The 26,624-nt window shown below is 38.3% G+C and overlaps 1 protein-coding gene and 1 long non-coding RNA gene across 11 annotated transcripts in view; both read right to left on the bottom strand.

Annotated features, from left to right (window-relative positions):
• LOC145504408 (BEN domain-containing protein 5) overlaps positions 1-26,624 on the bottom strand; it is a 1,377,102-nt gene that overhangs the window by 1,213,340 nt on the left and 137,138 nt on the right. The gene's annotated exons all lie outside the window — the stretch shown is intronic.
• On the bottom strand, positions 5-9,307 carry LOC145504552 (uncharacterized). Its single transcript, XR_014052294.1, has 2 exons — positions 8,733-9,307; positions 5-4,641 (listed from the first exon to the last, which is right to left on the bottom strand). It is a non-coding gene; the product is annotated as an uncharacterized LOC145504552 (long non-coding RNA).

Genomic DNA, 26,624 nt, shown 5'->3' with positions numbered 1-26,624 from the left:
ATTCTTTCTTTGCACAAGATTGAGACATACACAGAATGTATGTTGACAATCACAATTCACAATTTAGAAGATTCCTGAAATTTCATTTCTGTATCAGAAAAGCATTAAATCCAAGGAATATCTCTTTCCATATAGTAATGACTATTTTAAAATATTGTTCTAGGAATCTCTAAATGTATTTTGGCAGAAGTTTGAGCTGATTGGCAATTTCAAAAGTCTCTTTTGAAATACTTTTGTCAGCACTATTCTTATGAAAGAGGAAAACAACACTTTATCATAGCTAAATATGACATGAACCTACCAAACACAGGAGCTGCTGACCTGATTGAAATTCAGTCATAGATATCAGTAAACCCATGATGCTTTCTTCTTGCTTGCTAATAGATAATGTGGTTGAGTCCATTCTAGAAACCAGTAGTCCAAATCTTTTGAAACAACTTGCAGCTATCTTATAAAAAACTTCAAGTATTTGAAACTACAGAGGTTCTACTAAGCAGACTTAAATATTTTGACTTCTTAATACCTAAAATTATATTCCAAAAGGTGAAATGTTTCCTGAAACTCTCCATTTTGTGGTTCAACTAGATATTTATAGCAAAAGAAAAGAAAAAAAATGTATTAAAGGAGTGATTTTTCATAGCCACTCAAATCAAAGTTGACAATTACCTTGATGCAAGAATAAATAATAAAGCTTGAGAGTTTTATTAGCCCCAAAATAATTTTCAAGTTGCATAAAATGTTCCTTCTCTACATATATATATTTCTTTTCTCTCTCCTGCCCTATACATTAAGTGTTCATAAAATATTCAACATGTTTCATCCAATATTGATAAACAGTATTTGTTACTGGAAAAAGGAAAATCCATTTTGCAAACTGATCGGGAGATTACCTAGCATAATTATAATTATCATTTTTAAAAAGGCACAGAAAGAAAGAGAGACTTTAAGCAATTTGAAAATTTTCTTAAACCACACACTGTTTTCTTACAGAGGATTTTTAAGATAAGAAACAGACCTTGATGGTCTTAGACAAGCCTGAGGCAATATTTTTAAAAAAGGTCAAACACTCTGCTAAAAAGCACAACTATCTTCAGAACAACAACTTATCAGCCAGTTTGCAGTGCCTCCTTATTACACCTATTGGTCCCAAAGGAAGTCCACTTGAGTGTGGGACACAATTACTGTGTAATGAGTTTGCCAGTATTGATACAGGAAAGAAATTTGTTACAGTGTGCCATTCCCAGCTCAGAGCCTTTAGCAGACATTTTTTCTTTTGGTGAAGAAGAGGGAGGAAGGACAAAAAGCAGAAGGAAGGAAAATTGGAGACAAGAGAAAGAAGGCCTAACAATAAAGAGCCATCTTTGCTTAAGCTCCTAATAAGCAGCCTAGAAGGGTTCTGACAAAGACTGAGTTGCAAGCATAGTTTGGAAGATCCTGGGATTATCCACATCCGTCCATTCCTAGCTCAGACTGTCCCTCAAGGTCGCTCCATAAAATGTTGGTATTCATGGAGCAGTCTTACACTCAAATAAAGCACATTTTTAAAAAGTTCTGCACCTATTACAGATTAGTAACAAAAGGGCAAATGTTTCACTCTACACCTAGGATACCTCCATATTGTGAGTGCACTTATAGAAGCCTAATCTGTCTCTCTTCATGCAGAAAAGTATATACCTTGATAAATGGAGGAGGGTAGAGAAATAAACCTTATCTAAGAGTTGTCAATAAATCTATTGTTGGAAATACATGTGAATAGAAGCAGCAGACACAATCTTTGTCTTCTAAAGAGGCAGTTTTTCAAAAGTTGAATTACACAAAGTGATCCTCTGTTTACATCAATATGTTACCAGGATTTGAAATACTATTTTTCATCCAAGCAATAAAAATCTTTACAAGTAAGCAACAGAAAACTACTAATACATTTGCAGCTGCATATCAATCTATACAAATTCTTTAAACAAAAACAACCAAAGAACAGTCTGGCCTAGCAAGATTATTTTACTATTTGGGCTTAAAGTCTAAGATAATTAAGAAACAAGATTTTATATTCCCATTAAAATGTTCTGACAAATGTTCAAATTAAAAAAAAAAAAAGGAAATCCAAATGAGAAGATGGTATAAAGACCTAGGTTCAAATTTCAAGTGTTCAAAATTGGGAAACAACTTTTTTTCAAAATTCATACTAGAAATTAACAACAAAAAAAATTGCATTATTTCTGAAAAGTGTAAGTTGTGTGGAGGTCGAGAAAGGGGAAAGAATTGAAAGTCAGAAGACTCAGTGTCTAAAATCCAGCTTAATGAGCAACAAATTATATTTAAGGAAAATGTGAAATGAGAGAGATTATTTCTATCATATCACTCAGTCAGTTTAGTTGCTCAGTCATGTCCAACTCTTTGCAACGCTATGGACTGCAGCATGCCAGGCTTCCCTGTCCATCACCAACTCCCAGAGTGTGCTCAAACTCATGTCCATTGAGTCGGTGATGCCATCCAACCATCTCATCTTCTGTTGTCCCCTTCTCTTCCTGCCTTCAATCCTTCCCAGCATCAGGGTCTTTTCCAAGGAGTCAGTTCTTCACATCAGGTGGTCAAAAGTTTGGAGCTTCAGCTTCAGCATCAGTCCTTCCAATGAATACTCAGAACTGATTTCTTTTAGGATTGACTGGTTGTGATCTCCTGGCAGTCCAAGGGACTCTCAAGAGTCTTCTCCAACACCACAGTTCAAAAGCAACAATTCTTCAATGCTCAGCTTTCTTTATGGTCCAACTCTCACATCCATACATGACTACTGGAAAAACCATAGCTTTGACTAGATGGACCGTTGTTGGCTAAATAATGTTTCTGCTTTTTAATATGTTGTCTAGTTGGTCATTGGAGAAGGAAATGGCAACCCACTCCAGTATTCTTGCCTGGAGAATCCCAGGGACAGAGGAGCCTGGTGGCCTGCTGTCTGTGGGGCCACACAGAGTCGGACATAACTGACGCGACTTAGCAGCAGCAGTAGGTCATAGCTTTTCTTTCAAGGGTCAAGCAGCTTTTAACTTCATGGCTGCAGTCACCATCTGTTGTGATTTTGGACCCCCCAAAAATAAAGTCTGGCACTGCTTCTATTGTTTCCCCATCAATTTGCCATGAAGTGGTGGGACTGGATGCCATGATGTTAGTTTTTTGAATGTCGAGTTTTAAGCTAGGTTTCTTCCACTCTCCTCTTTCACTTTCATCAAGAGGCTCTTTAGTTCTTCTTCACTTTCTGCCATAAGGGTGGTGTCATCTGTGTATCTGAGGTTATTGATATTTCTCCCAGCAATCTTGATTCCAGCTTGTGCCTCATCCAGCCTGGTATTTCACATGATATACTCTGCATATAAGTTAAATAAGCAGAGTGACAATATACAGCCTTGACATACTCCTTTCCCAATTTGGAACCAGTTGTTGGAACATTGTTCCATGTCCAGTTCTAACTGTTGTTTGACTTGCATACAGATTTCTCAGGACGCAGGTAAGGTGCCTTTCCTCTCCCTTTTCTAAATACAACTTGAACATCTGGAAGTTCTCGGTTCATGTACTGTTGAAGCCTCACTTGGAGAATTTTGAGCATTACTTTGCTAGCATATGAGATGAATACAATTGTGTGGTAGTCTGAAGATCCATTGCCTTTCACTGGAACTGGAATGAAAACTGACCTTTTCTATCATATAAAGAGATATGATAACAACCTAGAGTGACAGTGGGAGTGAGAAGGGGAATATATGGTATATAATTTTATAGTAGAATTAATGGGATTTATTGATGAAGGGAAACCTGGTTCCCTGCAGTCCATGGGGTCATAAAGATTCAGACATGACTGAGCGACTGAACAACAAATGGATGAATGAAGGTAAGTGAGCTGAATACTTCCATCTGGGTCTCCAGATCTACTCTCTACTTTCTCATTCTTGCTCTGTGCTTCAGGAGGCTGACCTCTATGGACTGCATCAATGGGCTAACTTTTCTCTAGCTTGAGTTTGGTTAATGGAAGGCACCAGCCCAAATTAAGGACAGGAAAATACTGACAGAACTTATTCCCTTGGCTTTCTGCCTGCTCACACGTTGTTGACAAGTTGTTCTACTGAAGATAGCTTCTGTCAGATGTTCCTCTACAGCTAATCTTATGTATGGCTTCCTGTAATCACTTCCTCTCCTTTCCTTTTTAGACCCAGAAATGGTAATAGATCTTTGTTGTTAGCAGCCTAAGAACCTGCAATCCCATCTTGATTTCCCCAAACCCTACCCACATCTTTGTAATTAGTCTCTTTATGAAACTGTATGAAATCCAATGTTACTCAATTTAAACATGCCATTTGTTTCCTAACATTATCCTGACACATATAATGAAACTGTTTTCAAAACCAAAGAAACTGTTTTCAAAACCTCATTTACTTACTTACTTTAATAGTTGAACTAACTATGTCAGATAGGTCTGTCAGACAGCAAGTGACTGATATATGTTTGAAGAATCAATTAATACAGATTGCACACAATTAAGACTGAGGGCTAGCAAAAAGTGAAAGTCAATCAGTTGTGTCCCACTCTTTGCAACTCCATGGACTATATAATCCATAGAATTGTCCAGGCCTGAATACTGGAGTGTGTAGCCATTCCCTTCTCCAGGGGATCTTCCCAACCAAAGAATCAAATGCAGGTCTCCTGCATTGCAGGTGGATTCTTTACCAACTAAGCTACCAGGGAAGCCCCAAGATTGAGGGTCAAGTCCTTGTTAAATACTTGAAATTTTGAGAAAAATAAGAAATGTGATATGAAACATATCAGTTAGACATCAAAGGCTTAAAAAGAACATATAAGCAACAAAAGAAACTAATAATTTCTAGAAACTCTTTGGTAATTTTTAAAATATGTATTATTCAAATAAGTATTCTTAGTATATACAGCTTTCATCAAGGCAAAAGGAGTGAAGTATCAATCTTCAAAACTCATAGCTTGAAAAATATAAAAGTGAAACTGGGAGTTCTGACTATGGTTCAAATGAAGAGATAGGCAAACTCCTTTGTATATCTGTACTGTCATTTGAAACTACTTTTTTATTTCTGACTTTTTTGACTTGGGCCATCTCTCTTTTTTTCTTGATATGTCTGGCTAAAGGTTTATCAATTTTATTTATCTATTCAAAGAAACATGTCTTAGTTTCATTGATTTTTATATTGCTTTTTATCATCCATTTCATCTATTTCTCCTATAACTTTTCTGATTTCTTCCCCCCTACTAACATTACATTTTGTTTGTTCTTATTTTTCTACTTCCTTTCAGTAAGCTTCTATTGGTATATTGTTCCCTCTTAGAACTACTTTTTTTGTGTCCCATTAATTTTAGATCATTTTATTTTCCTTTTCATTTGGCTGAAGTTATTCTTTTACTTCCTGTTTGATTTTTTTCAGTGATCCATAACTTGCTTAACAGAATACTGTATAACTTCCACACAGTTTGTTTTTGCAGTTTGTTTCTTAGAGTTGAGTTCTAGTCTCATAAAATTGTGCAAAAAATATACTTAATATGATTTCAATCCTCCGAAATTTTCTAAGACTTGTTTTGTGGTTGAGTATTTGTTCTATCCTGGAGAATTTTCATCTGCACTTCAAAAGAATGTGTATTCTGTTGCTTCTGAATGGAATGTTCCATATAGATACATATTGTTTAACTCTACTTGCTCTAATGTGCTATGGCCTGTATTTTCTTAATTTATTTTCTGTTTGATCCATCCAATGATGAAAGTGTGGTGTTAAAATTTCCTACTATTATTGTGCTACTGTCAATTTCTCCCTTTATGTCTATTAATATTTGACTTCTGCATTTATGTGCTCTGTGTTAGGAACATACATATTTATAATTCTTCAGTTCAGTTCAGTCGCTCAGTCGTGTCCAACTCTTTGCGACCCCATGAATTGCAGCACGCCAGGCCTCCCTGTCCATCACCAACTCCCGGAGTCTACCCAAACCCATGTCCATCGAGTCAGTGATGCCATCCAACCATCTCATCCTCTGTCATCCCCTTCTCCTCCTGCCCCAATCCTACCCAGCATTAGGGTCTTTTCCAGTGAGTCAACTCTTCGCATGAGGTGGCCAAAGTACTGGAGTTTCAGCTTCAACATCAGTCCTTGCAATGAACACCTAGGATTGATCTCCTTTAGGATGGATTGATTGGATCTCCATACAGTCCAAGGGACTCTCAAGGGTCTTCTCCAACACCACAGTTCAAAAGCATCAATTCTGCAGCGCTCAGCTTTCTTCACCATCCAACTCTCACATCCATACATGACTACTGGAAAAACCATAGCCTTGACTAGACAGACTTTTGTTGGCAAACTAATGTCTCTGCTTTTTACTATGCTATCTAGGTTGGTCATAACTTTCCTTCCAAGGAGTAAGCGTCTTTTAATTTCATGGCTGCAATCACCATCAGCAGTGATTTTGGAGCCCAAAAAAATAAAGTCTGACATTGTTTCCATTCTTTCCCCATCTATTTCCCATGAAGTGATGGGACCAGATGCCATGATCTTAGTTTTCTGAATGTTGAGCTTTAAGCCAACGTTTTCACTCTCCTCTTTCACTTTCATCAAGAGGCTCTTTAGTTCTTCTTCACTTTCTGCCATAAGGGTGGTGTCATCTGCATATCTGAGGTTATTGATATTTCTCCCGGCAATCTTGATTCCAGCTTGTGTTTCTTCCAGCCCAGCATTTCTCATGATGTACTCTGCCTAGAAGTTAAATAAGCAGGGTGACAATATACAGCCTTGAGGTACTCCTTTTCCTATTTGGAACCAGTCTGTTATTCCATGTCCAGTTCTAATTATAATTCTTATGTCTTCTTAAATTGATTCTTTTATCACTCTGTAATGTCCTTCCTTTGTCTCTTGTTACAGTCTTTCCCTATTTTTAAAGTCAACTTTGTCATATATAAATATTTCTCCTCCAGGTTTCTTTTCATTTCTATTCACATGGAATACTTTTTTCCATACCTCCTTTCAATCTCTGCATGTCTTCAGAGCTGAAATGAATCTTGTGTAGGTAGGTATACATATATGTCCATATATATATATAGATAGATAGATATATCTCCATATATATATATATAGGTAGCATATATATCCCTCATTCAGGAAGATCTCCTGGAGTAGAAAATGGCAACCCACTCCCAGTATTCCAACCTGGAGAACCCATGGACAGAGGAACCTGCAGTGCTACAGTCCATGGGGTCACAAAGAGCTGGACACAACTGAGTGACTAACACTTTCATTTTCAACATACATTTGGATCTTTTTGTGTATCCACTCTGACACTCTATGACTTTAGATTTGAGCATTTAATTCATTTATATTTAAAGTAATTATTGATTGGTATGTGTTTATTCCATTTTGTTAATTATTTTCAGTTGTTTTTGTAGTTCTTTTTGTTCCTTTCTTCTTTGCCCTCTTCCCTTGTTTTTTTAAAAAATTTTTTAAATTCAAGAATAGCTAATTTATAATGTTATGTTAGTTTCAGGTGTACAGCAAAGTGATTCAGATAAATATACATAACTTTTTCAGATTCTGTTCCATTATAGGTTTATTACAAGATACTGAATATGGTTCCATTTGCTACACAGTAGGACCCTTTTGTTTATGTATTTGATATATAGCAATACGTATCTGTTAATCTCCAAATTCTAATTTACCGCTCCTCTCATCCCCATTATGTCCTTTGGAAACCATAAATTTGCTTTCTGCATCTGTGAGTCTATTTCTATTTTGAAAATAGGTTTAATTTATTGGTATCATTTTTTAGAATTCACATTTAAGTAATGTCATATGATATTTTTCCTTCTCTGACTTACTTCAGTTAATATGATAAATCTCTAGGTCTATCCACGTTGCTGCAAATGGCATGTTTCATTCTTTTTTATGGCTGAGTAATATTCCACTGTAAGTACTGGCCGAATTCCTCTTCTTGGGCCCCAAAATCACTGTGGATTGTGATTGCAGCCATGAAATCAGAAGACAATTGTTTCTTGGCAGGAAAGCAATGACAAACCTAGACAGTGTGCTGAAAAGCAGAGCCATTACTCTGCCGACAAAGGTCCATATAGTCAAGACTATGGTCTTCCCAGTGGTCACATATGGTTGTGACAGCTGGACCGTAAAGAAGGAAGAGTGCTAAATAATTCATGCCTTTAAACTGTGGTGCTGGAGAAGTCTCCTGAGAGTCCCTTGGACAGCTCAAAAATCAAACCAGTCAATCTTAAGGGATATCAACCCTGAATATTCACTGGAAGGACTGATGCTAAAGCTGAAGCTCCAGTATTTTGGTCATCTGGTGTGAACAAATGACTCATTGGAAAAGTCCATGATGCTGGGAAAGATCGAGGGCAGAAGTAAAAGAGAGCATCAGAGGATGAGATGGCTGGACGGCATCACCAATGCAATGAACATGAACTTGGGCAAACTCTGGGAGATGGTGAGGGACAGGAAGGCCTGCCGTGCTACAGTCCATGGGGTCGTGAAGAGTCGGACATGATTGGGTGACTGAACAATACTATTCCACTGAATGAATATATGTATATATGTATGTATGGATGTGTGTGTGTGTGTGTGTGTGTGGGCTTCCCTAGTGGCTCAGGGGTAAAGAATCTGCCCGCAGTGCAGGAGACCCAGGTTCAATCTCTGGGTTGGGAACATCCCCTGGAAAAGGGAATGGCCACCCACTCCAGTATTCTTGCCTGGAGAATCCCATGGACAGAGAAGCCGTGGGCTACAGTCCATGGGGTTGCAAAGAGTTGGACATGACTGAACAACTAACTCTTTCAGTTTCATATATATGTATACATACCACATCTTCTTTATCAATTCATCTGTTGAATGACACAAGTTGCTTCCATGTTTGTGCTATTGAAAATAGTGTTGTTATGAACATTGGGAATCATGTACCTTTTTGAATTAGAGTTTTCTCCAGATATACACCCAGGAGAGGAACTCCTGGATCCTCTGGTAACTCTATATTTAGTTCTTTAAGAAATCTCTATACTATTCTCTGTAATGGCTGCACCAATTTACATTCCCACTAACAGTGTAGCAGAGTTCCTTTTTCTCTACATCTTATCTAGCCTTTATCATTTGCAGATATTTTAATGATAGCTATTCTGACTTGTGTGAGGTGATTCCTCATGGGAGCTTTCATTTGCATTTCCTAGCAATATTGAGCATCCTGTCATGTGCCTGTTGGTCATCTGCATGTCTAAAACAAAATACCTAGGAATAAATGCCTAAGAAGACAAAAATCCTGTACTGTGGTACTGGCACAAAAACAGATATTAGATCAATGGAACAGGTGGAAAGCCCAGAAATAAGCCCATGCACTTGTAGTCAATTAATCTATGAAAACAGAAGTCAAGACTATACCTGAGAAAAAGCAATCTCTTCAATAAGTGGTGCTGGGAAAACTGCACAGCTACATGTAAAAAATGAAATTAAAACATTCTCTAATACCATATACAAAAATAAACTCTAAGTGTATTAAAGACCTAAATGTAAGATCAGATAATATAAAACTCCAAGACACACATACAGAACACTCTTTGACATAAATCGCCGCAATGCCTTTTAGAATCCATCTCCCAAAGTAATGGAAATAAACACAAAAATAAATAAATGGGACCTAATTAAATTTAAAAGCTCTTGCACAACAAAGGAAACCGTAAACAAAATAAAAAGACAACCTTTGGACAGGAAGAAAATATTTGTGAACGATGCTACCTACAAGGCACTAATATCCAAAATATCCAAATAGCCCATATAGCTTAATATAAAATCAAAATATGAGCAGAATACCTGAATAGGCATTTCTCCAAGGAAGACATATAGATGGGCAACAAGCACCTTCCCTTGTGAGAAGACCTTCCCTTGTGTTTTGGTTAATATCTAAAGTGTCATGTTTGGATTCCTTTCTCATTTCTGTGTATCTGTCATAGATTTCTGTTTTGTAATTACTGTGATTTATATATATATATCTGTATATGTAATTAATACATATGTAATTAATTTTAGTTTCTTGATCTCAACACAATTTAACAGCCCTATACTTCTTCTCCCCTCCCCTTTGCTCTTAACATCATATTTCACACCTTACTGCTTTTTGTATTCATTAATTATTGTGGAAATGAACAATATTACTATTTTTTATTTTAATTTTTCTATTTCCTTTATAACTGGCAGAACTACTACCTTTACCACATGTTTGCCTTTTTTAATGCAATTTTTACTATTGTAATGTTTATATTTCCAGTTGTGGCCTTTTCTTTTCCACTGAGAGAAGTTCTTATAACATTTTTTATAAAGCTGGTTTGATGGTGCTGAACTCGTTTCTTTAGGTTGGTGCAAAAGTAATTGAGATTTTGCCTTGTTGAACTTTGCCATTCTATATTGCAATACATTCTTATATAAATTTGGTTATGCTACACATCATTTTAATGTACACTTCTCATTTTATGTTTTTTTTTGCTAATGACATTACTTGCTGTTTATATTTATTTTATTTTTTTTAATAAATTTATTTATTTTAGTTGGGGGCTAATTACTTTACAATATTGTAGTGGTTTTTGCCATACATTGACATGAATCAATCCATCCTAAAAGAGATCAATCCTGGGTGTTCATTGGAAGGTCTGATGTTGAAGCTGAAACTCCAATACTTTGGCCACTTCATGGGAAGGGTTGACTCATTGGAAAAGACCCTAATGCTGGGTAGGATTGGGGGCGGGAGGAGAAGGGGACGACAGAGGATGAGATGGCTGGATGGCATCACCGACTCGATGGACATGGGTTTGGGTAGACTCCGGGAGTTGGTGATGGACAGAGAGGCCTGGCATGCTGCAATTCATGCGGTCGCAAAGAGTCGGACACGACTGAGCGACTGAACTGAACTGAACTGAACTGACATGAATCAGCCATGGGTTTACATGTGTTCCCCATCCTGAACCCTCCTCCCACCTCCCTCCCCATCCCATCCCTCTGAGTCATCCCATTGCCCCAGCCCTGAGCATTTGTCTCATGCATCGAACCTGGAATGGTGTTCTGTTTCACATATGATAATATACATGTTTCAATGCTATTCTCTCAGAACGTCCCACCCTCACCTTCTCCCTCAGAGTCCATAAGACTGTTCTATGCATCTGTGTCTCTTATTCTGTCTCGCATATAGAGTTATCATTACTATCTTTCAAATTCCATATATATGCATTAGTATACTGTATTGGTGTAAAAATGATGTTAGACAAAAAGCAAATTTGAGCAGTTTTTTTAATTTAGTTCAAAATGGGTTGTAAAGCATCAGAGACAACTTGCAACATCAACAACGCATTTGGTCCAAAAACTGCTAATGAACATACAGTGCAGTGGTGATTCAAGAAGTTTTGCAAAGAAGAGACCCCTGAAGATGAGCACAGTGGCTGGCCATCAGAAGTTGACAAGAGCCAATTGAGAGGATCATTGAAGTTGATCCTCTCACAACCACACGAGAAGTTGCCAAAGAACTCAACGTCAACCATTCTATAGTCATTCAGCATTTGAAGCAAACTGGAAAGATGAAAAAGCTTGATAAGTAGATGCCTCATAAACTGACTGCCAGTCAAAAAAATCATCATTTTGAAGTGTCTTCTTCTCTTACTGTACACAACAACAACAAACCATTTCTCAATCAGATTGCGATGTGCAATGAAAAGTGAATTTTATACGACAACCAGCAACGTCCAGCTCAGTGGCTGGACCAAGAAGAAGCTCCAAAGCACTTCCCAAAGCCAAATTTGCACCCAATAAAGGTCATGGTCACTGTTTGGTGGTCTGCTGCCCATCTGATCCACTGCATCTTTCCGAGTCCTGGTGAAACCATTACCTTTGAGAAGTATGCTCAGCAAGTTGATGAGATGCACCAAAGCTGCAACACCTACAGCCAGCAATGGTCAACAGAATGGGCCCAATTCTTCTCCACGACAATGCCTGACTGCACATTGCACACCAATGCTTCAAAAGTTGAATGAATTGAGTTACGAAGTTTTGCCTCATCCTCCGTATTCACCTGACCTCTCACCAACCTACTAGCACTTCTTCAAGCATCTTGACAGCTTTTTTCAGGGAAAAGGCTTCCACAACCAGCCAGAGTTAGAAAAAGCTTCCCAAGAGTTTGTCGAATTCTAAAGCATGGATTTTTATCCTACAGAAATAACAAACTTACTTCTCATTGTTAAAAATATGTTAACTATAATAGTTCTTATTTTGATTAATAAAGATGTGTTTGAGCCTAGTTATAATGATTTAAAATTCATGATCCCTAACCACAATTACTCTTGTACCAACCTAATAGCTTTTGCTTTCTGTAAAACTTTTGAAATCTCCTTCAAATCAGAACGACAGCCTTGCTGGGTAGAGTATTCCTGGTTACAGGTTTTCCTTTTCATTATTTTAAATACACTGTACCATTCCCTTCTGGCCTACAGAGTTTCCTCTGAAAAGTCCATCAATAGACTTATGAGAGTTCCTTTGTACATAACTGTTCTTAGTCGCTCAGCTGTATCCAACTCTTTGCGACCCCATGGACTGTAACCCACCAGGCTCCTCTGTCCATTGGGTTTCTCCAGGCAACAATACTGAAGTGGGTTGCCATGCCCTCCTCCAGGGGATCTTCCCAACCCAGGGACCGAATCCCAGTCTCCCACATTGCAGGTCTCCCACACTGCAGGCAGATTGTTTACCATCTGAGCCACCAGGGAAGCCCATGAATACTGGAGTGGGTAGCCTATCCCTTCTCTAGAGACTGTTCCCGACCCAGGAATAGAACCAGGGTCACTCGCATTGCAGGTCAATTCTTGACCAACTGAACTACCAGGGAAATCCTGTGCATAACGACTTGCTTTTAATATTCTCTCTTTGTCCTTAATTTTTGACATTTTAATTACATTTCTTGGTGAAGTCTTCTTTGGGTTGATCCTGTTTGAAACTCTCTTTTCTTCTTGGATCTGAATGTATGTTCCCTTTTCCCAGGTTAGAAAAGTTTTCAGCTATTATGTCTTCAAATATGGTCTCTGACCCTCTCTGTCTCTCTTCTCTCTGTGATACCCCTATAATGTGAATGTCAGTAAGCCTGCTGTGGTCCTAGAGGTCTCTTAAAATATCCTAATTTTTTAAATTCTCCTTTTTCTATTCATTTGAGTGATTTCCACTACTCTATCTTCAAGTTTACTGATCACTGTATCATGTTTGTTGTTGTTCAGTCATTAAGTCATGTTCAACTCTTTGCGACCCCATGGACTGCAGCACACCAGGCTTCCCTGTCCTTCACTATCTCCCAGAGTTCACTCAAACTCATGTCAATTGAGCCAGTGATGGCATTCAACCATCTCATCCTCTGATGTCCCTTCTCCTCTTGCCCTCAATACTTCCCAACATCAGGGTCTTTTCCAGTGGCTCTTCACATCAGGAGCCCAAAGTATTGGAACATCTGCTTCATCATCAGTCCTTCCAATGAATATTCAGGGTTGATTTCCTCTAAGATTGACTGATTTGATCTCCTTTCTGTCCAAAAGACTCTCTCTCCAGTACTACTGTCAATTTCCTCCAGTGTATTTTTAGTTCAGTTTTTGTTTGGTTCTTCAGCTCTGTTTGGTTCTTCTTTATCCTTTCTCCTCATTAAACTTCTCACCATCACCCATTCATCTCCTCAGTTCTGGGAGCATCTTTATGATCATACTTTATCAGATAAGGTTGCTTCTCTCCATTTAGTTATTCTTCTGGGCTTTTATCTTGTCCCTCATTTGGATCACTCTCCTCTGTCTCCTCATTTTTCCTATTTTGCTATTTTCATTCTACATATTTGGTAGGTTGGTTATGCTTACCAACCTAGGAGAAGTGGCTTTATGTAAAAGACATCCTATGGAGCTGAGCAGAATACTCCTCTCTGATCACCAGGTCTACATGCTCTAAAGTTACCCTCTATGTGGATTATGTGAGTCCCTCTATTGTAGCAGGCTGACAACTCTGGTGCATTAATAGGTGTGGCTGGCCATCGGTTGGGTTGGTTACCAGGCCCTGACTTACATTGAGAAGGCTTCCAGCTGCTGGTGGGTGAGGCTGGGTCACAAGGTGGCTGGCTGCAGAGCCCTGGGGGTTTCTTGGATTATTGCTTTCTTACTGGCGGGTGGAGCCAGGTTCTAGAGCAGCTGGCTGTGGGGCCAAGGTCCCAGAGTTAGTATGCATGCTAGTGAGTTGGGCTACATCCCAGAGCTTTCCAGGATAATTCAAGGCTCCTGTGTTGACCAGGTCTTGACATGGCTGACCAGAGCTCACAGTGGTCCCTAAGCTGGTATTCACACAATGATGAGCAAGGCTGCAGCCTAGGGGGTCCCAAGGTTGGTGCTCACCTACAGGTAGGTGGAGCAAGGTCCTCAGGTCTCCAGTGGCAGAATAGTATCCTGAAGTATCAGTCTGCTTGTGGGTGGGGTCAAGGTTCAGGGAGTGATAGGGCTAGTATCTGCCCACTGGTGAGTAAAGCATAGCCCAGGGCCAGTGCTGACCTACTGGTTCAGTTCAGTTCAGTCACTCAGTCGTGTCCGACTCTGCAACGCCATGGACTGCAGCACATCAGACTTCCCTGTCCATCACCACCTCCCGGAGTTTACTCAAACTCATGTCTATCGCATCAGTGACGCCATCCAACCACTTCATCTTCTGTCGTCCCCTTCTCCTCCCACTTTCAATCTTCCCCAGCATCAGGGTCTTTTCAAATGAGTCAGTTCTTTGCATCAGGTGGACAAAGTATTGGAGTTTCAGCTTCAGCATCAGTCCTTCCAGTGAACACCCAGGACTGATCTCCGTTAGGATGGATCTCCTTGCTGTCCAAGGGGCTCTCAAGAGTCTTCTCCAACACCATAGTTCAAAAGTATCAATTCTTCAGTGCTCAACTTTCTTTATACTCCAACTCTCATATCCATGAGAGTTGACTACTGGAAAAACCATAGCTTTGACTAGATGGACCTTTTTTGGCAAAGTAAGGTCTCTGCTTTTTAATATGCTGTCTAGGTTGGTCATAACTTTTCTGCCAAAGAGCAAGTGTCTTTTAATTTCATGGCTGCAGTCACTATCTGCAGTGATTTTGGAGCCCAAAAAAATAAAGTCTCACTGTTTCCATTGTTTCCCCATCGATTTGCCATGAAGTGATGGGACTGGATGCCATGATCTTAGTTTTCTGAATGTTGAGTTTTAAGCCAACTTTTTCACTCTCCTCTTTCACTTTCATCAAGAGGCTCTTTAGTTCTTCTTCACTTTCTGCTATAAGGGTGGTGTCATCTGCATATCTGAGGTTACTGATATTTCTCCCAGCAATCTTGATTCCAGCTTGTGCTTTATCCAGCCCAGCGTTTCTCATGATGTACTCTGCATAGAAGTTAAATAAGCAGGGTGACAATATACAGCCTTGAGGTACTCCTTTCCCAATTTGGAACCAGCCTGTTGTTCCATGTCCAGTTCTAACTGTTGCTTCTTGACCTGCATACAGATTTCTCAGGAGGCAGATCAGGTGGTCTGCTATGCCCATCTCTTTCAGAATTTTCCACAGTTTGTTGTGATCCACACAGTCAAAGGCTTTGGAGTAGTCAATAAAGCAGAAGTAGATGTTTTTCTGGAACTCTCTTGCTTTTTCGATCATCCAACAGATGTTGGCAATTTGATCTCTGGTTCCTCTGCCTTTGGGTTCCTCAAAATCTTGGGGTCTCTGTCTGTAGTGCCCTGGATGTCCTAGATGTGGTGTCAGCCCCTTGGTGTGCAGAACATGGGCGTATGGCCTCTAATTGCAGAACTGGTGTCCCAGAGCTAGAGCTGACCCTCTGGTAGGTGGGGCCAGGTCCAATGGCTGGCTGTAAGGACTCAGTAGTCTTGGGGCTAGTGTCAACCCACCAGTGAATGGAGTCTGGTCCTGTACCCCACTCTTTATTTTTAAATTTATGAAAACACTACAGTTTTTTTCCCCAAAATGATTTTATAATTATTCAAGTTGCATTGTAACTAATATCAACCTTCATTTCGCGTTCAATTATAAGTATTATATATCTACATTCCCCATCAAAGTATGTGCTCTTTGAAGCCCAGGACTCCATGATTCATCACTGTATTATAGCGGTTTACTGTATCAGTGTCTTATATATCACAGAAATTCAATAAAAATTTTCTGTGTGAATAAATAAATAAAGATTTAATTTCTATAATTACTAATACCTAATTATAAATGCTTATTATAAACACTAATACTAATTCATAGTAAATAATCTAACCACAGTATATTATGAGAATAAAAACAAAAATAATTTTAAGGACACTATATTATAGTGTATCAGATTTGGAGTTAGACTTGGTTTCAAATCATCGTTCTGATCCTAAGTAACCAATTGCCTTTGGGCATTGAACATGTATTATATATTACAGAGAATAATAAGACAATGTCCATTCTCTAAGGGAACTCCGAGTAAAGTAAGAAAAAATATAAACAAAAATAATCAATGGCAGTAAGAGTGACAGAGTATCATGATAATAGCCATAAAGTGCTGTCATCAGGAAGCTGTTGGGAGCTTGTAGAAATAAGTAGTCAGGTCTGCCTAGGAAGAGTCAGCAACATTTGCCTTAGATCTTGAAGAATTAAAAAATCCAGAATATAATTTATCTCTATACTTGCTGTCCCCAGCCTCTCTCTCATCTTATCTTCTGTAATATATCCTAATTAGTTTTCCCAACTCTAGTTCCAGTAACTCCTCCAATACCTTTCCAGCAGTAGCCAGAATTGTTTTCTTAAAACATAAATCCCCACCATGCGTAGAACACTTTAGTAACTACCCTTTAAAATCAAATCCAAAATAATCCTAAATCAATCAAAAGAGTTCTTTATGATGAGGGCCCTGCTTGTCACTCTGGGCTCTTTTGGGGCAACTATTCTGTTAGTACACTAAACATTAACCACAAAATCATCAAGTTCTCACCATTTCAGGGTTTTTCTTTTGTTTCTTTTTTTTATATCCTCTTCCTCTGCCTGAATTACCTCTCTTTACTACTCTCCACATGATCTTCACTTAGTTTAAAATTAAGTTTCATTATCACTTCATCGAAGATGTCTTCTCTGACCCTCCTACTCTTTCCAAACAGTGTTGACCCTATATCATCATATTTTTCATACATAGTATATTTATCACTAGTTTGTAACCATGTATTTATTTTCTTATTTATATGTCCAATACCTACCACCCAAACAGACTGTATACTCCCTGAGTGCTCATATCATGTGTCTTGTTCTCCCTTCATTTGTAGCACTTACCACAGTGCTTCACCCAGAATATGTGTTCATAGATATTTAGTGAATAAATAAATAAAAATAATAGCTTTCTAGCACAGGGAACAGTCCTTGGAATAAAAGATACACTCAATATGTGCACATTGATTGACTGGATTATTTGTTGAATAAGCAGAGGCTAAAAGATATAGAAAGTGTTTGAAAATAACATGAGGTTTAAAATGCTAGGATTTAGAGACAATGGGGTAAATGTTGACACATAAGGCTTAAAAGGTAAATATTCTTTCCTCCAATATCACAATGTCAGGTACATAACAATTACTTCATTAAAAGTGTTGAATTAATTCTATTCCTCTGATTTAAAAATAATAACAATTTAATCTTATAGAGCCATTAGAATTTAGTTTTGTCAGACTGCTTAAATTATTTCCATGCAAGCATTTCTGCAAGAATATTGCATTTCTTTTTCTAACTCCAGACAGAGTCAAAATTGATTCATTTAGTTTGTAATCATGTATAATTTAAAGAATAATTTCAATTTGGCATATCAGAAATCATTAAAATACGTTTAGAATTTAAAGCACAAGATTTTATAGCATTCCTTTTTACCAAGGCTAGATCACATCAAATAGCACATGGCTGAGAAAATAAGATTATATTAGAACAGTAATTTTTAATTATGGTGGACAAAGCTGCAAAGCCCAGCCTAGCACTCCAAAGTTCAATCATACCACCTTTAAGTTCATGCACCTAGGCAAAAAGAGAACAAAAATAAAATAAAACAAAACAACAAGATATGAATGTGCACTAGCTCTCAGGTTATTAACAGTTCCCTACTTTTACTACCCTGTAAAGCTCTGATAAAATTCTTCCTATAGAAGAGGCAGAACTTGCGGAATGATGATGCCAAGATATTAGTAATGCTCTCTCCATGAAAGTAGTTTAATGGGGGAAAGTTGTTGTGTGTGTTTTTTTTTTTTAAATAACCATTTAAAGTCTCTGGAATTTGTCCTAAGCCATACAGCAGACGGGAAAACATTTGGTAAAGAAAATCTATTAAATCTTGGTAAGAAGAGCAAGGGTCTAGAGCATTTGACCCACAACTGCTCCTACCAGCTTTCATCACCAGCACCTCTCCTCCCAGGTCTCATCTAAAACTACCATATCACCTCATTAGGGGCAGATAACTGACATCTCCTATTTCCCCCAAAGCTTCACATTACAGGAGCTGAATTTAAGGGAAGTGCATATTAGAGGACTGGGCTCCATTTCTCCACCCAGCCAAAACGTGTAGGGTAGAAGTTTCTACCCAAAATGAAAAATAATGGGTAGGCCTGGATTGTTCCTGCCCCATCTGAAACATAGAGTAAAGGTTCTATGTCAGGAGGAGCAATATGAGAAGACCAAGTGCTACCATTCCCACTCACTACTTCATTCATAAGACAAGGGATATCACCATAAGAAAGTCACTCTCTTTATCCACAGTCCTATAGCAGCACAGAGATTCTACACAGAAGGCTAGGCAGATCATAGCAACAAGAACTCTGAAACTCCACCTAAAAAGACTAAGTTTATTTAGAACAAAAGCATGGAGCAAGTTGAACCTAACAGCATTGTCATGAACAATAGCAACCTTGGTGGTAAACACTGAAGAGGGATTTGGGAGCTCCAGAATACTTGAAGCAACAAGGAAAATGGCAGACCAGGCAGCAGTTTAATAGAGAGAAACTAAGACAGAGAAAAATGGAAGAGCTCATCTGTATAAAAGAAAGCCTCAAAGACTGGCACTACCCTGTCCTTGCAAAAAAAAAGTGTACTTTTATTGGAACCGAAAATTTATATCCAAGGGCATTGGCAAAAATACAGTAATCAGATAGCAATCAGTGATGACTAAGCACTGACTAAGAGTTGAATGTTATATCAATAGAAGCAGAACAACAAGAAACTTAAAGGGTAGGTCAGAAAAAGGGGGAGAAGGCAATGGCACCCCACTCCAGTACTCTTGCCTGGAGGGTCCCATGGATGGAGGAGCCTGGTGGGCTACAGTCCATGGGGTCGCTAAGAGTCGGACACGACTGAGCGACTTCACTTTCACTTTTCCCTTTCATGCATTGGAGAAGGAAATGGCAACCCACTCCAGTATTCTTGCCTGGAGAATCCCAGGGACGGCAGAGCCTGGTGGGCTGCCATCTATGGGGTCGCACAGAGTCGGACATGACTGAAGCAACTTAGCAGCAGCAGCAGCAGAAAAAGGGACAGTCAAAAAGAGTTTGGTTAAAAATCACAAAGATCCTTTATGCCTAGTGGTCAAGGAGATTGTATACACATGCAAGGCTGCACTCTATGAAGTGTAACATCAGAGAGGTTTTTCACATTGTAGAAGAAAAAATTCAATGAATTAGCGCATCTAAGTCACTAAACAAATAAGCAAAAATGTAAAGAAGAATAAACCCCAGAAGGAGCGGAAAACAGTACCCAAACTGCAACAACATATTATCTCAAAAGTCAAATTTTCAACAAAATTTATGAGATATGCAGAAAAAGACGAAAATGTGACCCAGGATAGACCAACTGCTAGGCAACAATACAAAAGCCTCTACTAAAGTTTGCAATAATACATAATATGCTTTCTGGACACAGTGGAATTGAATCAGAAATTAATACAGAGGACAGTTTGGAAAATTAACAGAATATGTGAGGATCAACCAATGAAACAAAGAAGGAAACCATAAGCAAAATAGAAAATACTTTGAGTTAAATAAAAGTAAAAACTCAATTACCAATTTATAAGATATAGCTAAAGTAGTGTTTAGAGGAATATTTATAGCTATAAAGTCTTATTTTTAGAAAAATAAAGAAAAAGAAAACTAACTCAAATAATAACCACCACCTTAAGAAACTAGGTAAAGAAGAGCAAACTAACTCAAATAAACCAGAAGGGAGAAAATAAAGATTAGAGTGTAAATAAATGAAACAAAATATAGAAAAACATTAGAGGAAATCAAAAAATCAAAAATTGTTTCATTGAAAATATCAACAAAAGAGACAGACATTTAGCTAGACTGCCCAAGAAAAAGAGAACAAAGACTCAAACTACTAATATCCAGAATGAAAGAGTGGGCATCACTAATAATGTTACAGCAATAAAAAGAATTATGAAAGCATTTCATGAACAAATGTATGTCAAAAATTAGATACCTGGATGAAATGGACAAACCCCTAGAAAGACATAACTGATTCAAGAAGAAATACAAAATAAGAACATATCTATACTGGTAAAGAGATTGAATTATGATTTATGAAATCCCATAAAAGGAAATCCAGGCTCAGATCATTTCACTAGTGAATTCTATAAAAAAAATATAAAAAAGAAATAATGCCAGTTCTTCACAAATCATTTCTCAATCATTCTATTAGGTAAGGATAACTGCAACACCAAAACCAAAAATGTTATCAGAAAACTGAAGACAAATATCTCTTATGAAGAATCCTTAATAATAATGGTTATTATTTAAAAAAAATTTGTTATTGCCTGAAAATGTTAAATATAGAGTGATCATGTGTCCAGCAATCCCACTTCCAGACATATACCCAAGAGAAATGAAAACATGTGCTCAAACAAAAACGTGTACACAAAGTTCACAGCAACATTATTCATAAGAGCAAAATGTAGAAACAACCCATTAGCTGTAGGTATGAATAGATAATTAAATTAGTGTAATAATATTTGGCAATAAACTAATAACCCATTTATAAAATCAATAAGTTCTAGAGACCTAATGTACAACATGATGACTATAGTTAATAATAATGTGCTGTTTATCTGAAATTTGCTCAGAGAATAGATATCAACTGTTCTTATCCCACATAATAAAAAAATATGGTAACAAGATGAGGTGATTTACACTTTAATTAGCCTGATTGCAGTAGTCATTTCACTGCGTATACATATACCTTAAATATATACAATTTTCATTTGTCAATCCCATCTCAGTAAAGGTGAGGGAAAGAATACTTACACATGTGCAGTGCTTAGTTGCTCAGTCGTGTCTGACTCTTTGCCACACCAAAGACTGTAGCCCACCAGGCTCCTCTGTCCATGGGATTCTCCAAGCAAGAATACTGGAGTGGGTTGCCTGCCCTCAGCCAGGCATCAACCCAGGGATCAAACCCAGGTATCCCACACTGCAGGAGGATTCTTTACCATCTGAGCCATCAGGGAAACCCATACTTATACATACTATAACATAAATGAAGCTTGAAAGCATTATACTTAATGAAAGAAGTTAGTCACAAAAGACCATATACATCATCACTCTATTATGTCTACTATATAATGTGCACATTATACAATGTAAAATTATGTAATATAATGTCTAAAACAAAGAAATATACAAGAGAGCCCAGAAACAAATCTATGCATGTGTGATCAATTAATTTACAACAAAAGATTCAAGGAAATACAATGGGGAAAGGACAGTCTCTTCAATAAACATGTTGGGAAAACTGGACAGTCACACGCAAAAGAATGAAATTGGACCACTATCTTACAGCATACACAAAAATTAACTCAAAATGGACTAAAGACTTGAAAATATGGAGAACTGTGTGGAGATTTCTTAAAAATATGGAAATAGAACTGCCATATGACCCAGCAATCCCACTGCTGGGCATACACACTGAAGAAAACAGAATTGAAAGAGACACATGTACCCCAATATTCAATGCAGCACTGTTTACAATAGCTATGACATGGAAGCAACTAAGATGTTGATCGGCAGATGAATGGATAAGGAAGTTGTGGTGCATATACACAAAGGAATATTACTCAGCTATAAAGAATGTATTTGAGTCAGTTCTAATGAGGTGGATGAAACTGGAGCTTATTATACAAAGTGAAGTAATTCAGAAAGAGAAACACCAACACAGTATATTAATGCATATATATATGGCATTTAGCGGAGAAGGCAATGGCACCCCACTCCAGTACTCTTGCCTGGAAAATCCCATGGATGGAGGAGCCTGGTAGGCTGTGGTCCATGGGGTCGCTAAGAGTCGGACACGACTGAGCATCTTCACTTTCACTTTTCACTTTCATGCATTGGAGAAGGAAATGGCAACCCACTCCAGTGTTCTTGCCTGGAGAATCCCAGGGACGGGGGAGCCTGGTGGGCTGTCGTCTCTGGGGTCGCACAGAGTTGGACACGACTGAAGTGACTTAGCACTTAGCACATGGCATTTAGAAAGATGGTAACAACAACCCTATATGCAAGACAGCAAAAGAGACACGGATGTAAAGAACAGACTTTTGGACTATATGGAAGAAGGGGAAGGTGAAATGATTTGAGAGAATAGCATTGAAACATGTATATTATCATATGTAAAACATATGACCAGGGCAAGCTCGATGCATGAAGCAGGGCACTCAAAGCTAGTGCTCTGGGACAACCCAGAGGGATAGGGTGGGGAGGGAGGTGGGAGGTGGAAGGGGGGTTCAGGACGGAGGGACACACAGGCACCCATGGTTGGTTCACGTCGATGTATGGCAAAAACCACCACAGTACTGTAACTAGCCTCCAATTAAAATGAATTAATTTTTAAAAAAGGCTTGAAAATAAGACCCTAAACCATATTCGGAGAAGGCAATGGCAACCCACTCCAGTACTCTTGCCTGGAAAATCCCATGGATGGAGGAGCCTGGTGGGCTGCAGTCCATGGGGTCGCTAAGAATCGGACACGACTGAGCGACTTCACTTTCACTTTTCATTTTCATGCAATGGAGAAGGAAATGGCAACCCACTCCAGTGTTCTTGCCTAGAGAATCCCAGGGATGGGGGCGCCTGGTGGGCTGCCGTCTACAGGGTCTCACAGAGTCGGACACGACTGAAGTGACCTAGCAGCAGCAGCAAACCATAAACAACTAGGAAAAAAAAATAGGGGTAAGCTCCCTCACATCAGTATTAGAGATGATATTTTAGGTTTTACACCAAAAGCAAAGGCAACAAAAACAAAAACAGACAAATGGGACTAGATAAAACTAAAAAGCTTCTGCACAGCAAAGAAAACCATCAACAAAGTGAAAAGTCAATCTGATGAATAGGATAAAATATTTACAAATAATATATCTGATAAGCAGTAAATATCCAAAATATATAAAGAACTCATATTGAAGGTAAAAGTGAAAGTTGCTCAGTCCTGTCCAACTCTTTGCAACCCCATGCACTATATGGTCCATGGAATTCTAGAATACTGGAGTGAGTAGCCTTTCCCTTCTCCAGGGGATTTTCCCAACCCAGGGATCGAACCCAGGTCTTCTGAATTGTGGCAGATTCTTTACCAGCTGAGCCACAAAGGAAGCCCAAGAATAATGGAGTGGGTAGCCTACCCCTTCTCCAGAGGATATTCCCAACCCAGGAATCGACCCAGGGTCTCCTGCATTACAGATGGATTCTTTACCAACTGAGCTATCAGGGAATCCCCCAAAAAACTTACATTACTTAATAGCAAAAAACTCAACAATCTGATTTTAAAATTGGCAGAGAATTTGAATAGACAGTCTTCTAAAGAAGACATACATAAGCCAAACGGGTATAGGAAAAGATGTTCAAATCACTTCATAGTTACAAAAATGCAAATCACACCACACTAGGATATTACCTCACACCTGCTAGAATGGCTATTAAGAAAAAGACAACAAATAAATGTTGGTGAGGACGGGGGAAAAGGGAATGCTTGTGCACTGTTTATGGGAAACAAATTGGTGGGCTACTAGGGAAAACAATGTAAAATTTACTCAAAAAATTATAAATAGAACTTATCATATGATTGATCAATTTCACTTCTGCATATTTATCCAAAGATAACAAAAACAATAACTGAAAAATATATGCATACCCCTATGTTTACTTCACTAATATTTCTAATAGCCAAGATGAGGAAACAATCTTATCTTGATGACAATGTTGGATGCATGAATGGATAAAGAAAATGTGATATACACATGGAATGGAATAATGGAATATTACTGAGCCATAAGAAATGAAACCTTGCCATTTGCAACATTATAGATGGTTTTGAGGGTTTTATGCTAAGTGAAGTAAGTCAGAGAAATATAAATACCATATGTTCTCACTTATATGTGAAATCTTGAAAAAAAGCTCATAGATACAAAGAACAGATTTGTGTTGTCAGGAGTAATGATTAGAGGTGAGCCAAATGGGTGGAGGGAGTCAAAAGGTACCAACTTCCAGCTATGAAATAAATAAGTCCTAGGTATGTAGTATATAAGATGGCAACTGTAGTTAATAATACTGTATTATATATTTGACAGCTGCTAAGAGAGTAAATAAAGTTTTCATTACAAGAAGAAACTTCTAAGTATCTATGGTGATTAACTAGACTTATTTGGGTGATTATTTTGCAACACATACAAAAATCAAATCATCATATTGTTCATCTGAATCCAATATAATGTTCCACATCAATCACATCTCAATCTTTAAAACACACACACACACACACACACACACACACACACACAAGGAATCTACAGAGACAGAAATAGTGATTGCCTAAAGCTTACAGGTATGGGAGAGAATAGGAAGGGACTGCTGATTGGTACAGGGTTTCTTTGGTGCATTATATAAATGTTTTAAAATTATATTCGGTGATGGTTGCACAATTCCATGAATATGCTAAAAATCATTAAAATGTAAGATTTAAATAGGTGAAGTTTATGGTATGTGAATTATATCTCAATAAGGCTATCTTTTTAAAAAAGGCTTTCTGGGAAAATGACAATGTGATCTACCACAGAAAACTAGAAAAACACTCATAGCATAGAGCTAGTAAAACAGGAGCCTTCTCTAATCCAGACCTATACTTCAGAATTGGGTTATATTAAACTATGCCACAAAGAGTAAGGGGAGGAGAGGGGAGCTGAGTGGGGTTGGAGGGGGTCCTATAACACTGAAGTACCATGGTGATCCCCTTCACAGATCACTGCCTTGTCATTGTAAAGGGGCTTGCATAACTCAATGAAGCTATGAGCCATGCCGTGTAGGGCCACCCAAGACAGATGGGTCATAGCGGAGAGTTTTGACAAAACGTGATTCACTGGAGGAGGGAATGGCAAACCACCACGGTATACGTGGCATTAGAACACCATAAACTGTATAACAGGACAAAAAGATATGACACCAAAAGATGAGTCCCCCAGGTCTGAAGCTGTGTGGTATGCTACTGGGGAAGAGCAAAGGAGAACTACTAATAGCCCCAGAAGCAGGTGGGCCAAAGCAAAAACAACACCCAGTTGTGGATGTGTCTGGTGAAGAAAGTAAAATCTGATGCTGCAAACAACAATGTCATTGCATAGGAACCTGGAATGTTAGGTCCATGAATCAAGGCAAACTGGACATGGCCAAGCAAGAGATGGTAAGAATAAACAACTACATCTTTAGGAATCAGTGAACTAAAATGGGCAGCAATGGGAAAATTTAATTCACATGACCATTATATCTATTACTGTGGGCAAGAACCCCTTACAAGAAATGAAGTAGCCCTCATAATCAACAAAAGAGGCCAAAATTCAGTACTTGGGTGCAACCTCAAAAATGACAGAATGATCTTAGTTTGTTTCCAAGGCAAGCCATCCAACATCACAGTAATCCAAGTCTATGCCCCTACCTCTAATGCCAAAGAAGCTCAGGTTGATCAGTTCTATAAAGACCTAGAAGACCTCCTAGAACTCACACACACACACACACAAAAAGATGTTCTATTCACCACTGGGGGTTGGAATACAAAAGTAGGAAGTCAAGAGATACCTGGAGTAACAGGCAAGATAGGCCTTGGAGAGCAAAATGTAGTAGGGCAAAGACTAGGCGAATTCTGTCAAGAAAATGCACTAGTCATAGCAAATACCCTTTTTCAACAACACAAGATACAACTTTACACATGGACATCATCAAATGGTCGATATCAAAATCAAACTGATTACATTCTTTGTAGCCAAAGATGGAGAAGCTTATACACAATCAGCAAAAACAAGACCTGGAGCTGACTGTGGCTCATAGTAAAACTCAAGCTTAAACTAAAGAAAGCAGGGAAAACAAGCAGGCCAGCCAGGTATAACTTAAATCAAATTCCCTATGAATATGCAGTAGAGGTAATGAGTAGATTCAAGGGATTAAATCTATTAAACAGTGTGCCTGAAGAACTATGGACAGAAGTCCATAATATTGTACAGAAGGCAGTGAAAAAAACCATCCCAAAGAAAA

Source organism: Giraffa tippelskirchi, chromosome 5, assembly GCF_054371585.1.
Source record: "Giraffa tippelskirchi isolate mGirTip1 chromosome 5, T2T-mGirTip1v1.2.pri, whole genome shotgun sequence".
Classification (NCBI taxonomy): domain Eukaryota; kingdom Metazoa; phylum Chordata; class Mammalia; order Artiodactyla; family Giraffidae; genus Giraffa; species Giraffa tippelskirchi.
Note: the sequence above shows the minus strand (reverse complement) of the source record. Positions and strands in the feature narration are given on the sequence as shown.